The 14,814-nt window shown below is 48.3% G+C and overlaps 1 protein-coding gene across 1 annotated transcript in view; it reads right to left on the reverse strand.

The window, feature by feature from the left end:
- The window catches only part of CCDC61 (coiled-coil domain containing 61), a 107,444-nt gene that overhangs the window by 69,707 nt on the left and 22,923 nt on the right, over positions 1-14,814 (reverse strand). The window lies entirely within an intron of this gene.

Consider the following 14,814-nt stretch of genomic DNA (forward strand, 5'->3'; position numbering starts at 1 on the left):
AGCATCCCTGTTGGCATACAGCCGCCACCTCCTTTTTGCGGGGAAATCGAAAACATTTTCCGTCTTCGTTTCGACAAGCTTTTCCAGCGTGACGGAAAGGTCTCTTTTGCCTTTGGGTGTTCATTTTGTTTTTGTTTTTTTAAAGGCCTATGTTTACTTGTTGTTCTGTTCTGCTCTGAAAACTATTTTTAGTTGCTTCCACGGTGTGTTTGGCAATCACCTTGAAAGCTACGTGAAAGGCAGTTCACAAATGAATAAAATAATAAATATCCCATAAAGATCTGTTGGGTTTGGTGAACTGCGAAGGGGTGTGGGGAGAGAGCGTCAATCTTTTCCCAAGCGGTGAGAGGCTGCACACGCATGCATAGAACTGTCGAGTTGTAAGGGACCCTCAACGGTCATCTAGTCCAATCCCCTGCAATGTAGGAATTACACTATGTCTCTCAAGCGCATTTAAAGCACATTTCTCCCCACACACCGCAGGAATCTGGGCATTGTAGCTTGTTTGGGGTTGCTGAGACTAAACAATAGTGCCCATAATTCTTTGAGGGAAAAGTGATGCTAGGAATGTGTGTTCGTGGCCCAAGTGTCAAACTATGACCTTGGAAACTGTGGTTCAAATATGCCACCCAAGCCATGAAGCTCACAGGGCGAGACTTGGGGCCAGTCACAGCCTCCGATCTACCTCACAGGTTTGTTGTGAGATGGAAAATGAGGCAGTGGGAGGAGGATGGTGTACTGAGCTCCGTAGAGAAACAGCGAGATGCAAATTCTATAAATAAAAGTTATTTACTCCAGTCCCCAGCAAGGCCACTTCTGATCTCCTTGCCTGCTCTTCATCCATGGTTTTGGACTACTGCAATGTGCTCTACGTGGGACTACCTTTGAAGGTGACCCAGAAACTACAACTAATCCAGAATGTGGCAGCTAGACTGGGGACTGGGAGCAGCCACCGAGACCATATAACACCGGTCCTGAAAGACCTACATCAGCTCCCAGTATGTTTCCAAGCACAATTCAAAGTGTTGGTGCTGACCTTGAAAGCCCTAAACGGCCTCAAAGGCCCAGTATACCTGAAGGAGCATCTCCACCCCCATCGACACTGAGGTCCAGCTCTGAGGGCCTTCTGGTGGTTCCCTCACTGCGAGAAGCCAAATTACAGGGAACCAGGCAGAGATCCTTCTTGGTGGTGGTGCCCGCCCTGTGGAACACCCTCCCACCAGATGTCAAGGAGATAAACAACTATCTGACTTTTAGAAGACATCTGAAGGCAGCCCTGTTTAGGGAAGTTTTTAATGGTTGACATTTTATTGTGCTTTTAATATTCTGTTGGGAGCCGCCCAGAGTGGCTGGGGAAACCCAGCCAGATGGGCAGGGTTTAAATATATTATTATTATTATTGGCCATAGAACTGAATGGAAGCCATTGAGGATCAGCCGCTATCCATGCATCCCTTTCTGGTAAATGATGCAACATTGGGAACTGGTTTATATAGGGACCAGAGTACCCACTGCAACACAGGTGGCTTTTACAGGTTTCCTCTGTGTACCTTGTTGCTATTCGCTTCCTTGAGTTGATGAAAAGTGGTTTACCTAGACTACCGGCCCAGAAGGGGGCTACGTATATTTCCAGGTGGGCGAGCGGTGCCTCTGGTGTTAAGATCTCAGAACGAAAAATGACAGTATGTGTTAATGACAGGAGTCCAGCAATGGCGGGTGGGTGGTGGAAGTTGGGGGGACAAGTGAGAGATGAGCCCCTTGTTTGGGTGGATGTGCGTGCTCCCCTGCCCCCCATCCTACACTGTCTTTGGTTGTGGGAGTGGGAGAACACACACACACCTGCAGACAGAACCACAGCATCATGGAATTGTAGTCAGAAGGGACTCAAAGTGGTCATCTAGTCCAACCCCCGGCAATGAAGGAACCGGATTGGTTGGAGGCTATAACTCCATTTCCACCGCCCCATTTCCCTCTAGGATCGTTCTGTGCCAAGAAGCATTGAAGGAATGGGTTTCCAAAACCTAAAACCTGACTGGGCAGTCAGTCTGAAATGGGCCCCCAAATCCTCATTTTTCTTTCTCCAAGGGAGCATTTCTAAAATGCATTAACTTGAGCTCTTGAGCCAAAACCCAGCTGTATAAACAAGTGCTCAAAGCTCTCTCCTTTATCAGTCTGTGACGGCAATGTATGGCCTTGACTGTTCCAGTGGAGCAGGGATGGCACGTCTGGGTCTTATCTTACATTCTGACCACACTCTGACACAGAAACCTAGTCTGGGAACAGCGCCAGGAGAGTTGGTGACCTTCTTACCCCAAGATAAGAGTGCCGGAACAGGAATACCCTTATATGGTTAAGAGTACCGGAGCAGGAACATCTGTGATGTCAACCTGCGTGTATAAGCTGACGTGGTTGGAAGGGGGGAGAGGGTGCCTGGAGGATATATATACTGCATGAAATTTCTCATTTCTTTGGACTTGCTGTGAGCTGACCACGCAAGTGCCTTCTGCTATTCGGAGAACAGAATAAACTCTTTCTCTGAACCAACCTCGGTGTCATTTGACTTCCTCCTGTCTGGGAGCAACGCTCACCCAACCAATTGGTAAAGTCCAATAAGGCTACGGGATGCGGGTGGCGCTGTGGGTAAAACCTCAGCTCCTAGGACTTGCCGATCGCATGGTCGGCGGTTCGAATCCCCACGGCGGGGTGCGCTCCCGTTGCTCGGTCCCAGCGCCTGCCAACCTAGCAGTTCGAAAGCACCCCCGGGTGCAAGTAGATAAATAGGGACCGCTTACTAGCGGGAAGGTAAACGGCGTTTCCGTGTGCGGCTCTGCCTCGCCAGGGTAGCTTCGTCACGCTGGCCACATGACCCGGAAGTGTCTGCGGACAGCGCTGGCTCCCGGCCTATAGAGTGAGATGAGCGCACAACCCTAGAGTCTGTCAAGACTGGCCCGTACGGGCAGGGGTACCTTTACCTTTTAATAAGGCTACAGCATAGGGTCATGGCTCCAAGTGGGGCTGTGTGCCTGAGACAGGGGCGTTTCAGATCAAAAGTTTGTGTCTTGTTCTAGTTTCATCTTTTGCGAGAAGACGCCGGAAGCCGAATTTACGCGCCGACAAGCCCACGTGCATTTGCTTCTCTTAAGTGTACTCTGTGTGAGTCAGCAATTGCATTTAAAAAAAGAGAATGTCTTGCAGCGTAATTTTGAGTAGCCAATTTCTCTATTATGGTCCTTATCATGGTGCCCCTATGGCTGCTTAATGGTACAAAAAAAATATCCGGTCTGCACCCAGGTGCCTGGAAAGGGGTTTCCTGCTCTAACACATGCAGTGGCTGTTGCTCTGTTCACCTATTTGCCCTGAGTCGCACCCCCCTCAGTTACAAGGGGCTGTGATAGTGCTGGTGGAAGCCCGATGCTAGAGCACAGGACGCAATACTGACCCCTAGTGACAGAATACCGGCATTACAACACCCCAAAAAATATAAGGGAAGCACTTCCACTCTAAAATCCAGCCAGGATTTAAGTTTAGAAATCTGGTCTTGAATCCAGATAAGCAAATTCATAGACTGATCATAAAACCTCAGAAATTTGGACCTGCTTAGCTGGATTCAGGATGCTGTGTCGCTCCCTTCTCTTTGAAATCCATGCCAGAGGGAACATACAGGATGAAGCAGAAAATCTCACTACACACAAAGGGGTGCCCTTCCTCAACTCTGCCCTCTTCCTCCAGATCAAAACGTCTTAAGCCAGCTTTTGCCAAACTTTCCCCCACCCGAATTAAAATTGGAGGCACACTAAAGGGTTTACTTTTAGTGTGTAGATAGGAATGGCCCCATAACCTCGAAGGAGGCGGCCCACTGCATCTCTGCACGAGTCCCTGATATAAGCGTGCTTCCAGATTAGAAGAAGGAGAAGTCCGGAGAAGTCACTCACGCAGAGTCCTCTGCTTGCATCAGTGCATTAGGGGGTTACTGAATGATGCAAACCAGAGACGCAGCAAAATGACCTGCAGCCCAATAGATGTGTCCCCCAGATCAGCGTCTCACGCTGAGATGCAGCGGACCACCTCCTTAAAGGATAGGCGTCGTCCTGCAGTGCATCTCTCACCAAGAGCGATTTGCTTGTTCAATCACACGCTGAGATGCAGTAGAATCACTCGCTTCAAGCAGAGGCTGTGGGAGGGAGGCAAGACCACAGAACGGAGACTCATACAGAGAGACAGTGGGGGCAGCCTCCTTCAACCTCACATTCTCACGCCACGCAAGCAGTTCTCTCGCAGCCACGCAGTTTGGGAACGGCTGACCTGCCCTCAGTAGGCAGGAAGTACCTGTAGCCTAGTCTCTAAAGCAGGGTTCCCCAACCCGGTGCCCTCCGCCGTCACCTCCCGTCGGGGAGAGCCGTGGTCCAAACAACTTCCGTAGGGCACCAGGTTAGGGAAGGCCGCTCCAAAAGCCACCCTGTGCCCGATTAATGGGACAAGGAAGGGGTGTGGAGGGGGGATGATGAGGCCTGTTGATGTGGCTTCTTTGCTGTGACACATGCCCCATCTCCATTAGTAAAAATGGGTTAAGAGATTGTTGTGAAATGTAAAGAAAAAACGACAACGCAAGACGAAAGTGATCTCATGAATGGACATTTATCATGACAGAAATGAGTTAATAGTATTAGCACTAAAAAAAATGCTGACTTCACTGAGCACAAAATCAATACACAACTTTACACTAAACACACAAACCTACCAAGACATTCAAGAATTGTTTTTTTCCCCCTTTCTTTTTTTTTTTTTTTTTTGCTACGTAGCCATGGCAATGGAGCTGCTGACTCGGTTGCGCTCTGTCTCTCTCTCTCTTTTTAATTCCTTTTTCTTTTTTTAACAATAAAAACATTTTAATTTTTTTTCCAGCCGTATCCCCGCCCTTCTCGGTTTCTCCTCCACCTTTGGCACCACCCCACGCGAATAAATAAGATCGCTCTTTAAAAGGAGAGGTTGGATGGAGAACGAAAAAACAAAATAAAAAAATCCAGAATGGCTGGAGACAAGTTGCATAAAAGGTAGCTGAGGTTGGTGAAGATGTCAAGCGAATGGAGGGGGCAGGAAACACCATCCCCCTGCCCCCCCACCTTGCCCCACAGCTGTCCGGAGATTGACCCGTCCAGTCCTGCAATACTCTGACTCTCTCCCAACCCAACACCAGAGGAAGCGGCCTGAAAATCAGACCATCGGTCAATTGACTCGGCCCACTTTCAGGGTGGTGTCTCCCCCAGTTCTACCTGGCGATGTTGCCAGGATCAAACCAGGGAACTTCTTTGCACAAAGCAGCTGTTCCACCGCCCTTCCTAAGCGGGCTGAGCAAGTCCTAAAGGACGGATCTAGATATCTAGGGAAGATCTGGACATAGCCTTATCGCAACCCAGACCGTTGGGGGCCACAATATGCTCAACATTGCCTGTAATGGCTGTCGGGGGGATATGCAGGGTTTCAGGCGAGATGCGTTCTGCGTGTGAGAAAGACCACGGCCATTAACTAGGGATGCTGAAGCCCTTCTGTCCGAACGGCATGTGAATTGTAGACCCAAAGCTTGAGGCACCCTAGGCCTGCTGGCCAGGGGAAAGAGTCCTGATTTATTATGTACAGCAAGGGCCGCCCAGAAAATAGGAAATTGCCTTATTGGTCCATCCAGTGCAGTATTGTCTACACCAGTGGTTCTCAACCTTGGGTCTCCAAATGTTTTTGGCCTACAACTCCCATGATCCCTAGCCCACAGGTCCAGTGGTCCAGAATGCGGCAGCTAGACTGGTAACTGGGAGCGGCCACCGAGACAATATAACACCAGTCTTGAAAGACCTACACTGGCTCCCAGTATGTTTTCGAGCACAATTCAAAGTGTTGGTGTTGACCTTTAATGTCCTAAACGGCCTTGATCCAGTATACCTGAAGGAGCGTCTCCACCCCCATCGTTCAGCCTGGACACTGAGGTTCAGCTCCAAGGGCCTTTTGGCAGTTCCCTCACTGCGAGGTTACAGGGAACCAGGCAGAGGGCCTTCTCGGTAGTGGCACCCTCCCTGTGGAACGCCCTCCCACCAGATGTCAAAGAGAAAAATAACTACCAAACTTTTAGAAGACATCTGAAGGCAGCCCAGTTTAGGGACGCTTTTAATGTTTAATAGACTATTGTATTTTAGTGTTTTGTTGGGAGCCGCCCAGAGTGGCTGGGGAAACCCAGCCAGATGGGCAGGGTATAAATAATAAATTATTATTATTATTATTATTATTATTATTATTATTATTATTAGTTGCAGGCCAAAAACATCTGGGAACCGAAGTTGGAGAAAGGCTGGTCTACACCATGGGTAGGCAAGCTAAGGCCCGGGGGCCAGATCCGGCCCAATTGCCTTCTCAATCCGGCCCACGGACGGTCTGGGAATCAGTGGTTTTTTTTACATGAGTAGAATGTGTCCTTTTATTTAAAATGCACCTCTGGGTTATTTGTGGGGCGTGGGAATTCGTTCATTATTAGTTTTTTCCAAAATATAGTCCGGCCCCCCACAAGGTCTGAGGGACAGTGGACTGGCCTCCTGCTGAAAAAGTCTGCTGACCCCTGGTCTAGACTGACTGGCAGCGACTGTGAAGGGTTTTGGACAGCCTGCCCGGAGATACCGGGAAGGGTTGAGCTACGGCTGTTTTTGGGTGTTTACTCTGAGAAGGATTTCCAAGTGCAGCACCCCTGTAACACCTAACCCCAGTAGAAGAATACCTGCTCCCCAATTTGTGGCTCCCTTTTCCTTTTCAATCCTCTGTCACTTTTATGCATAAACATGTCTCTGAATGTTTGAAAACACAAAATTAATGGTCTCCCTTTCCCCCCCTCTTCCCTCCCGACCCCCTGCCCCCCCACCAACATGTTTAAACAGAAACAAGAGTATTTACAATGAAGCGATGGTGAGGAAACGTTTTTGTTCACAGTTAAAAGGGAAAAAGTGACATCAAATCATCCCATTCAGTAGTTTAAATCATAAGAATTTGACAGTCTCTTGCACTTTTCCTTTCTTTCCTAATATTTATATATTTATATTATATACTTTTTAAAAAAATTATTTTATTTTTATTTTTTTATTTTTTTTCTCTGTAACATGGAAGATGAGGAAAAAATCCAAAAAACACAGGTTTGATGAACACAGAAGGAGGGAGGTTAAAAAGTTCAAAATGATGGAAGGGTGAAGCTCAGAAGTTCAGAAGACGGGTTGAAACAAGGTGACTGTCCCCGGCAGCGAGAGAATTCGAGATGGAATATCCCCAAATTCGGATGAAGCAAAAGTTGACCTTTTTTTTTAAAGAAAAAAAGAAACAAACTTTTGAAAGGTGAGAGGCTGTGTCCCCCGAATAAACAACACGCTAGAAATGTTCTTGATGCTGAGAAGGATGAAGGTGGATTTGAAAAAAAAGCAGTCCGGAGGTAGCCAACCAATGTATAAATAGTCCCACGCTGCTTTAGATAAGTTTTTTTTTAATAATAATATATATATACTTATATATATATTTATATATAGAACTTTGTGGTGTGCGAACTCGTCAAAATGCTGGATGAAAAGGATGCTCCGGATAATGGGTGTGTCTTGACACAACGTAAAAAAGGCTGGGGGAGCGTAAGGGGGGGGGAATGAAGGCTTGGCACTCAAAACTGGGATGTACAGACAAGCAGAGGAGAGGAGTTTCGCCTGGAAAAAGTTCCCATTCGACCTTATCGAAAGCCTTTTCCCTCATGTTCCTTTCCTCCCCCCCCTTCTTTGCCCCCTTCTCATCCCGTCACCAAACCCCCTTCATGGAACGCAATTGCCTGGAAACTGAAGAAAAGAAAACAGCAACAGTGATATGGTAAATGCAAGGGGAACAGTTAAGTGGAGAGCAGATGATAACAAGACGGTTCTCGCTCCCCCCCTCCACTGCTCCTGGGTTTCCAGCATAGGGTGTGTGCATATGTTAATGCTGAAATATGCACATGAACGTTGGCCCTTCGAGACTGAGTATTTTTAGTAAGAGAGGGAACTCTCCCCTCTTTTTTATTATTATTTCTGCCCCAACTTCCAAAGCTGTCTCTCGCTCCTTTGATTCGGAAGCATGGAGCACTGCCTGCACCTGTTTGGCTTGAGACAGCTGCTGTGAGTGGTTCACAGGGCAATCCCAGAACGGGGCAGCAGGGACAGCGGAGTTTCTCTTTAGACTGGGGTGGGAGGGCAGCCGTAAAGTCCAGCCATGCCACGCCTCCCCCCCCCATGGTTGACCTTTTCAGGAACGCTTCCATTATTGAATCCATAAAAGTCTGGTTCATATTTGGCACATAGAAAGCTTGCAAACCTCAGCTGCCGACACGGCAGGCCTTCCCACAAGCACCAGTGTGTGGAGAAGATTAGGAGTCGAGGGACCGAAACACCCAGGAATCAGCGCTTTCGAAACTTAATAAAATTAGGAGGGAAGAAGGGGAATCAAGAAGTACTGGTAAATCCTGGTAGTGGAATCTGGTGGAGAGAGAGGAGGCAGAAAACCCAACCATTCAGAGATACGCATTGACACTGATCCCTCCACCTCTTTCCTGGCCATCAAAGTCATGGCTATGGCCAAAATAGGTACACCAGGAGAACTGTATCTCAAGCAGGTCAGACTTAAGGGGATTTGAGACGGGAGGGGGAACAGAATCACACCCCAGCACGGAAAACAGCAAGAGAGACACCGGCTACAGCCAAGACGAACATCCAGCCACGACAGGGACCTCTAATTCACTCTGCAAGTTCATCCCACCAAAATCCACAAGACCTAATTCTGAAGAAATAGGCTGAGTAGGAAGTAATTCTACTGGGAAACAATGGAAGGGACTTTGGCAGGACAAAGCTAGAACCCCACAAGTTTCAACTAATAGATTGTTCCCACTGGGTATCCAAAAAGAGAGAGAGAGATGTTTTCCAACCTGCAACAATGACCCGGTTTGCTGGAGGAAGGATCTCAACCATTCGCTAGAGCTCAGAAAATGCTGGGTGTGAATCTACAGTATAAGATGGGTTTTTAAAGGTCTCTCCCCCCCCACATACCCTGCCCCCTCTCATTTTTTTTACACCCTTACTGCAAAACCACAATATCTACAAGGTGGTAGGAGTTTCGGCTAAAGCAGAGTTAAGGAACCCTTCCCTGCTCTTAAATCAGTAAGGTGTTTCACCAGATTTCACCAAATCAAACCAAAGCAAACACTGTTTCACTGAGCAGATATCCCACCTCCCATATAAGGAGCCAGAAGACAAACTCGGCTCCCCTCAAATGAAGTTGCAAAGTATTTAGGAATCCCACTTACTAGAGATTAGCATCAGAAGAACTATAGAGGTTCCCAACAGATGCAGAAAAGACCTCAAAGGTCTCTCTTTAAAATAAACATTTATTTATTTGTTGTTCTGTTTTTAAAGTCACTATGGATCCCGATTTCAGATCCATCAACAAGTTCTACTCTTTGCTTTAAAAAAAAAAGTTTTAAAATATCAAAACGCACCCACCCCCACCCCTCCCAACAATTCTCCCTTTAAAAAAAAATTTAAATAGCTGCATGTTCTGTATAAATAAAAGTTTGGCACTTCAAAAATGTGAGGGAAAGTGCATCTTTTTAAAACAGGATATGTCAGTATTATTCTTGATGGTTAATTGCTCCACCAAAAAGACATTCTGGTATGATACAGTAATCCATCCGTCCCCAGACTGGTACCCTCCAGATGTTTTCAACCACAACTAAAGCATTTGGGGGGCACCAGGTTGAGGACGGCTGCAGTTAATCATTCCCAAGTTGCAGGGGCCAGAAATGGTTCCCTGTTGCTCCCCCCACCCCTTCCAGAGTCTCAAATAAAAGAAGACGAAAACTCATTTTGTGGATTTGAAAGGGAAGAGTGAAGCGGGTGGGGAGGAGCGAAGAATTTACTGGGGAAGTTCTCCTGCACTAGCTCTTGTGGTATGGACAGGAGATGTGCACAGTGGCCCTGCCCTTGCACAGCTCAGCTCCTATTCGGTTCAGGGGAACCAGGTCCAGGAAACCTTTGCAGAAAGAGCTACTTGGCTGAAGGAGGGGTCTCAGCACCAAAAGGATTTGGGCATTCTCAGCAGGGAGCTCTGTGTGCAAGTTCTGTTGGCCAAAGTGAGTCCCCAAGTTAAGGACACCGTGAGCCCATGGAGACGCTCACCTTTGCAGAGAAGACCCCAAAAAATAAAATTGAAAGGGCTTCATGGACTTTTGGGCATGTGAGTCAGTTGCCAGAAGATACATGCTCTCTCTCATGCAAAAGGGTGGTGTTTAGGTGGAAGCAGGAAAGAGAATTGTGAGCCGACAGCCAGATTTGTCCCCCAGCCTTTTTTTGCAATCAAAGCCAGTGCCTGGTACATATAGAAACCTCCAGGCCATTCTTATCTTGTGCTAGGAGTTCTCCGTGCTGGAATCCAAACGGTTCAGCTCAATGGATCTCCTAGCAGAGTGCAGGCCTTGATTCCTCAGACGGAGGCCCGAGGGCCAACAGACAGGGGATTCATTCCAGTCAAAATGTCAGTGAGAATCATAACAATCTGCAGCAGGTAATTCTGCAATCCAGATTACCGTAGACCAGACTGCATTCCGCAACTTCAGAAAGCAGAGACGGGACTGTATTCCGCGTCTCCCGAGGCGCAACAAAAATTCTGCAACATGCTCGGCAATGTGGGCAACTCAGTCACAAGCCAAGATGGGCGTTTGCTGTCCTTGTTGGGAGATTCTAGAGTTATTTTAATTCTGTAGAAAGATGGGAATAATTCCCTAGGGCCCTAGGTGCCCAAGCACCCACAGAATTCCTGGGCACTCACAAATTTCAGTGCCAGGGCCATGCACACTGCGTGGCACCCGTGGCCCCAGGCAGCCATGATCGTGGGGCCATACTGGCACTTCTGGATGGGAATCAAATGCTGGTCACAGCTCCTTAATCTCAGTTTCCGTTTAGGAAAAGGAAAGGGGGGAAAAGGGGGAAGGGACTTTTTGATCCACATGGCTTCAAAAATACAATTGAAAGCTTCTGAGCAGTGGAGAAGTTTGAGGAAGCTTCCCAGGCTGGGGTGGGGGTGCTTTAGTGCAAAACGTCCTGTCCCTCCCCATCGCTAGCAGAAGTCGGGGGCATTCTGCAAAAAATGGGGAAGCATAAGAGAAAATATGCAAACTGGTCTCATGAGCATAATTCACCCAGGTTGCAGAATCCACATTTTCTCTGTCGCGGAATTGGGGTTTCCTTGGCACGGAATTTGGATAATGAAAGTGCTCCTGAGATCCCATAGTAGAAGGGAGGGGCAGGAGGGGAGGGGGAGAAACAGCAGGAAGGAGTAGAAATCACAGCCTCGGAATACACTGTTAAAATATCTGCAGCATTGGGACAATAGGGGTGCTGGGGCAGGGGGTTCCCTTTTTGTCTTACACATCCATAGTATTAAAAAAGACGCAGACTAAGAGTTTGGCACAAAAACATTTCCTCGTCTTCCTCCCCGCCCCCACCCGACAAAAAGTCTTGATATGCAACACACTTGCAAAACAGCAGCAATATTTTGTTCACCGTTTAAGAAGAATAAAACACCACCCGGGCGGCCCGGAATCTCAGCCAGTGTCAATAGAAGCATTAGGTCACTGGCCATTTCTTTCACTGACCGGCAAAATCTTTCTCGGATAATACGCTGGCTGTGGCAGCTCTCCCTCCCTCCATAAAATCAGTGCAAGATGCTATATAGATATTGCTTCCTTATTTTTATTTTATTTTTTTAGTATTTAAGTTTCACATTTTGAGTTTTTTGTTTTTTATTTATTTTTTGCTCCCTAGTGGTTTTAGAGCCTTAAGACCCTCCTTTCAATCTAAGAAGGAAAACAGAACTGAGACTTAATAAGCAACAAGTCCCCTGCCTCCCCAAATCAGGGCCCATCTCTCGGCCAGAGTCGGCCCCAGCGCCGGCCTCGCCTGACCCTTGCACAAAATCACCTAGGTGCCTAGAGAAAGTGGGGGAAAGTGCAGAAGTCTCCCAACCGCTCCGACTCCCAACTTTACCCCGTGCTTCAGAAAGAACCAGGGAGGAAGTGTTTCCCTTCTAGCAGGGGGCGAAATATTGCACAAGTCCACACCTCAAAGCTGCGGTCAGGAGGAGAGTTGCATGTCTAGGCTGCAAGAGATAATATTTGTGCTAACAAAAGCTATGAGCGCATTGAGAAGCCGCCAGAAGGTTAGACGGCACCATCATTGCTCTCGCTCGTCTCCCACCCCACCCCGATTCTTCGCCAATATGCCCCAGTTGGCTCCTGACCCAATTCGAAACGTCTCAGCCGTTCCAAACGGGATTCTTCCCCTCAAATTCAGCTGCACGGAAATCTCTTGCCGCCAACCTTACGACAAACAAGCCAACGTTTGCAGAGATGCTCAAGTTAGGTCACCCCCAGATAGTACCGCACCACAGGCTAGCGTCAGCCACGACGGCTGCAAGATGCGCAGCTCAAAAGGAAGTCGTGCACCGTGCCACAGGTACGCCGCATCACGGTGAGGTCCGGGTGACGAGGTAGACATCCACTTCACATTTTGAGAACTGGACGCAGGAAGTCGTCCCGTTCTGGGACAGGGAAACAGCCACGCCGCCAGAGCAACTGGCAGCAGGGACCCTACCCCTGTCAAACATAACTTCCAAGCAACCTTTTAATCGAAAACAGAAAGAAAGAAAGAAAGAAAGAAAGAAAGAAAGAAAGAAAGAAAGAAAGACAAAGACTGATGCAACCCAGTGTTCGACATTGCACCACATATGCTTCAGGTTTTGTTCAGCCTTCTGGCAAACCCTGGGCTCTTCCTAAGGTTCCCACAAGGGAGTATGACACAGACACACACGCGACACAGAAGCCGGGGTGAGGGATGTTCCTATTTAAAATGCTGGCACCTTCAAAAAGCAGATAGGGTTACAGCCTCTCCGGGAGTTAAAGAGGTTGCTGCGAGCCCTATATGTAAACATAGCAGGGAGATAACCCTGATTTATTTATTGCCCTTCTGAGGGCGAGTGAATGGGTGGGAAAGGTGATCGACAGCGTTGAGTGGCCGGCAAATATGGAGGGATAAGAGGCCAGAGAAACACAGAGAAAGCCCTGTGATCGGGCTGTCAAACTGAAAGCCGCCACTCGGGTTGTGGGGGGATGACGGTCCAGAAAGGGGGAGTCGCACTGCTGCTGCAACCAACCGTACCCCAACATTTCTCGGGTTTCAAGCCCGGCATCTGTCACCGTCCCAAGGGCGCCGGAAACAGGAACTGCCAGGGAACTGGGTTCCCTACTGGGCCAGTCACTGGGAATAAAGGCCCTTCTCCCCGCTGGTAATACTGCTTATAGTTAGGTCAGCGGGAGGGGCAGTGGGTTGAAGGGAAACTGCAATTGGGCGGGGGGTCCAAAGAGGCCTTCAACAGCCCCCTTGTCGACATATAGTTTATTTCGGAAGAAGAAGAAGAGTTTGGATTTGATATCCCGCTTTATCACTACCCGAAGGAGTCTCAAAGCGGCTAACATTCTCCTTTCCCTTCCTCCTCCACAACAAACACTCTGTGAGGTGAGTGGGGCTGAGACTTCAGAGAAGTGCGACTAGCCCAAGGTCACCCAGCAGCTGCATGTGGAGGAGCAGGGAAGCGAACCCAGTTCCCCAGATTACGAGTCTATCGCTCTTAACCACTACACCACACTGGCTCTCCTCCAGTTCTGCTCTTCCAGGTGCTGCTCAAGAGAGCTAATACTGACAATGGCAGCTGTCTCCATGCATCTTAGGAGGCCCTCGGGCTTCCACTGTGTAGGCAAAGGGGAAAGAAGAATTGTGCTACCTTTGAAGGATGGACCAATCACACCTGGCTGGACAGCTGCACCCAGGGCTGAGTCAAAATGGCCCTTCTCTTCCTAGTTTTTTTGTGGCCGTTCGGAAAGAAAACGAGACTTTGGCTCCCAAAAACCGAGGGAAGCTCTGAGAAACCGAGTGAAGCTCCTTTCTCCTTGCTCTCCGAACGCAAGAAAACAGAGGCCTTGCCTATGTGGGGTATTGTAGCCTCACAGGAAGTGCCACTCCCCGATGCTGAGAAATCGGGATTCCTGAGAGGCGCCACAACAGGAAGTAGCCAAGCACATCAAAGGAGGCCTCCGCCTCGCGACACCCAGGGAGAAAGTAGCTTGAATCACCTGTCACGGGGATGGGAGTGCGACTTCCGCATCCGCAGAAACGAGGCCCTGCTGGCGCTCATCCATTCACAGGAGGAGGAAGCTCACAAGCTCAGAGCTCCGTCCAGACTCACGGCTCACCAAAAATTATCCTCAGTATAAACAGGGATAAAGACACCATCACCTACAACTTTCTGAACAAATTTACCTTGCCTTTTTGTTTTGTTTCTTCTGATTAGTAGGGCTGAGAAACGGGGGGGGGGGGGAAGGATGTACACGCTTCCCCTCCCCTCCGAAATGAAACTATGCATAGAAGAATTGTAAAACAAACAAAGGGACCAAAACAAGAAAGCGAAAATCAAAGGGGGGAAAGCCTATCAACTCAACCAAGCCGTTTGCCCAACGCAGAGCCCATTCCAGTCCAACACCTCAACCTCACCTTAGAATGAGCCACGCTACCTACAGGTAGGAAAAACCCATGTTTAGCTTCACTACGAAATGCAGGCGTATTAAATAAAGAGCTGCATCAATTTCAGAGTTCAAGGTCATGGGGCAGATGTCACTTTGTGAACCGTTGTGCCATGATATGAACCCCATCTCTGCTTCCCTCGATATAGAGCT

Source organism: Podarcis raffonei, chromosome 8, assembly GCF_027172205.1.
Source record: "Podarcis raffonei isolate rPodRaf1 chromosome 8, rPodRaf1.pri, whole genome shotgun sequence".
Classification (NCBI taxonomy): Eukaryota; Metazoa; Chordata; class Lepidosauria; order Squamata; family Lacertidae; genus Podarcis; species Podarcis raffonei.